Consider the following 3,917-nt stretch of genomic DNA (forward strand, 5'->3'; position numbering starts at 1 on the left):
TAAATAGGCTGGACATGCAACAGTGGCATCAGCCATGACTGTGATCTCACTTTAGTTGCTGGGTCCTCTCAATCACAGCATATCTCCAAAGGTCTCTGTCTCCTGTCATTGCTTCTGTGAGGCCCAATGTTTGAAGGTCATGCTTCACCACCTCATCCCATGTCTTCCTGGCATTGGGAAGGGCATCCAGCCCTAGAAACCATGCCACAACAAACAGTTGGAGACTAGATGGCTCCCTGCTAGCCAACTCCATGTCAGACTGTCCAACACATGCCAGCATAGAAAGAGGATGCTAAAAGATGATGCAGACGATAGGTTCCTTCAAATGCTCAGTGTGGGAGTGGGGTCATCAGAGGTAGTAGATAACTTCTGTTACCTAGGAGACCAAGTTAGCTGTGGTGGAGGAAGTTCTGAAAGTGTAGCTGCTCAGATAAGAGTAGGATGGGTGAAGTTCAGAGAGCTTCTACCTTTGTTAGTAACTAAGGGCCTCTCTGTCAGAGTGAAAGGCAGATTGTATGATGCCTGTGTATGTCCAGCCCATACACAGTTGTCTCTATTGCACACCACATTTGATGCTTCTTATGTCCAACTTTTCTCTCGGGGTGCTCTGTCATGTATGCACACTGACATTAAACATACAGTGGATCATACTAGCTTCATTTCTTTCAAGCCTATGCATGTCCCCAGCAGTCATGGCCCATGTCTCACTGCCGTGTAACATGGTAGTTCACACACATGCATCATACAGTCTACCTTTCACCCTGAGTGAGAGGCTAGTTACCAGCAGAGTTAAGAGCTCCCTGAACTTTGCCCAGGCTCTTCTTATTCTAGCCACTACACTCTCAGAGCAACCACCCCCACTAAAGACTTGGTTGCCTAGGTAGCGGAACCTATCAACTACTTCTAGTTTTCCCCCCGGCATGTGATAGAATCTGTTTTCTGTACATCTGCAGTGTTTATTGCCCCTGTGCATCTTCCACACACAAAAACTATCTTTCTGGTTACCCTTCCTTTGATATTGCTGTACTTTTTATGTGTCCATAGCTTACACCGGGTACATCATATGGAGTGTCTACCCATGCCTTTTCTACAGATCGAGCAGGAGCATCTACCTGAAGGGGTTTGTGATTTGTCCGCCTTCCTACTTACTAAGACTTTGGTTTTTGGTAGGTGAACCCTAAGGCCCTTCAATTCTAGACCTTGCTTCTGCACCCTAAACTTCGTCTCTAGTTCTGGCAGTGACTCAGCTATTAGAGCATGGTCATCCACCCATATTGTACAATTACCTTTGTGGATAAAGTGGGTGCTGGCAATATACAGACCATGTTATTTACAGAGTTCTAGTAATATGAGATCGTTGTTATTCAACTTTACCATATCAGTACACTCAAGGGAGTTCCACAGATGTCAGTCTCTTCCAGTCCTGGCATTGAAGCTCCTCCATTAAGACGATGACTTTGCATGACTTGAGGGATTTTTCTCAGTACAGCTTTCATCTGGGCATAGAATGTGCTTTTGTCTTCATCAAAACTGGGAACTTAGCCACATCTCAGAAGGGTATATCACCCACTTTCCATGTGCAGATGCAGAGTTACCAATCATTTGTTTATAGGGATTGGAAATTTCTTAACCATTTAGCATTCAGACTACTCCGCCAAATATTGTGCTTATTTATTCCCATTGTTTTGAATTAAACATACGTTATCTCATAAACATTGATACTTTGATATGATTGCTTATTTTTAGAATGATATTGTAGGGTATGGACAAAAGACTGAATCTGGCCAGTTTGAACATAAAACAGGTGGAATAATTGGGCCAGATATTATTTTTCACTGCTTTCACAGATTCCCATGACTCTCTGTCTCCATCTGGTTCCGTTATTATGAACTAGCAGTATCGCCCGGCGTTGCTCAGGTTTGTAAGGGAAATAACTATATAAGCATTTTTAGAGAGTTATAGCCAAAAAATAGCAAAAAAATGCATTAAAAATGGAAAAAAAATGATGGTAATTTTTTTTAAAAATCGTTGACTCATCGTAGACATTTTTAGAGAGTTACTTCCCTTATATAATAGCGAAAAAATGCATTAAAATGGAAAAAAATTATGGTAAATTTTTTTTTAAATCGTAGACTCATTGTAGACGCGCGCTAATACCCAGAAGGGCTCGATATGAATCACGACTATAAGATACCCGGTTTTGGTTAAACTGCACCGCAAAATGTGGGAGTAGTTAGGAATCTAAATCGTAGGAGACAGACACACAACTTCAGTTTTATATTTAAAGATTTGAATTGGGAGTTTGAATCATAGTGAATCTTTCATTAACTGATTACACAGCCATGGATGCCACCCTTATGGATGCATTGCAGTTACTCTCTTGGTGATCCTGACCATTGATCTTCTAGGATTCCTCTGCTCAGCATCATTGTAAAAAGAACGTTAGCTCAGTTGAGCTCTTTCACTTCCTCTTCACAATCCACCATACTGCTGTCCTATAGCACGCCGGGCGAAATGCTTAGCGGTATTTCGTCTGTCGTTACGTTGTGAGTTCAAATTCTGCCGAGGTCGACTTTGCCTTTCATCCTTTCGGGGTCGATAAATTAAGTACCAGTTACGCACTGGGGTCGATGTAATCGACTTAATACCTATGTCTGTCCTTGTTTGTCCCTTCTATGTTTAGCCCCTTGTGGGTAATAAAGAAATGGGTATTTCGTCTGTTGTTACGTTGTGAGTTCAAATTCCGGCGAGGTCGACTTTGCCTTTCATCCTTTCGGGGTCGATAAATTAAGTACCGGTTGCGCATTAGGGTCGATGTAATCGAATTAATACCTATGTCTGTCCTTGTTTGTCCCCTCTATGTTTAGCCCCTTGTGGGTAATAAAGAAATACAAATATGTTGACTCTGTTTGTCTCTGGATCATACCAACATGATGGAAATGAACTATGAGGTGTTATATAAGCCATACTGGAGCTAAACCTCTGTATAGACATCGGCATCGTTGATACACACATACATACATATGTGTGCAATATACACATAAAATATACCTAAATACCTATGCATTTTCAATAATCTGGGTGACCAGCTGAAGCAGGAACATTTATAGGTTCTTAAGATATTTATAGTTGAAGTGAGGAATCAGAAGGAATGATAAACTAGGAAGCATGAAGGACAAAATCTAACAAGACTGAAGATAATAATAGTTTATGAATATTTATGAATATTTATTTATATGTTCCTATTTCATTTCGTACATAATTTGAAGGCAAAAATATATAAGTAGTATATGTGTGTTCAGGGGGTGGGATGGCAATGGGATTATGTTACATCATCATCATCATCATCATTATCCTTAGAGAAACTAGCCATGAATGTCAAATGTGTGGTGTGGTGTTAATGATAAATAAATCTCATTGATTTAAAGATTTAGACTTTTCTATTTAGCTTGATAAGCTTTGTGGTATTTTTGAATCGAAACTCTTTACTTCTTTTACATTTATGTGCGTTGTTAAATGTTGTTGCTTCTGTTGTTATTTTCACCTCTTCTGCTGACATTGACTAATGAATTCAGGAAGATTATGCTGTGTGTTCCACCCTGACGCTAATTCAATTTTTCCTTTCTTTTTCTTCCTACAAGGAAATGAGCAGATTATCTCACAAATATCTAAACAGGGTCGGCTTTGTGACTGTGCGTGGAGTTATATCCAAATCTATAATCTTGCTAAAATCGGTGAAAATTGTTTTTTTTTACCTTCTTGTTCCTCCTTCTCCCTTTCATCTCATTACCCTCTTCTTTTCTTTTTCTCTTTCTTTCTTATGTTTACTTTGATTCCCCCCTCTCTCTTTCTCTCTATCTCTATTTCTCTCTCTCCCTTTATCACTGATTTTTATCTCACTCTCACTTGTTTTCCAG

This window comes from Octopus sinensis, linkage group LG7 (assembly GCF_006345805.1).
Source record: "Octopus sinensis linkage group LG7, ASM634580v1, whole genome shotgun sequence".
Lineage (NCBI taxonomy): Eukaryota > Metazoa > Mollusca > Cephalopoda > Octopoda > Octopodidae > Octopus > Octopus sinensis.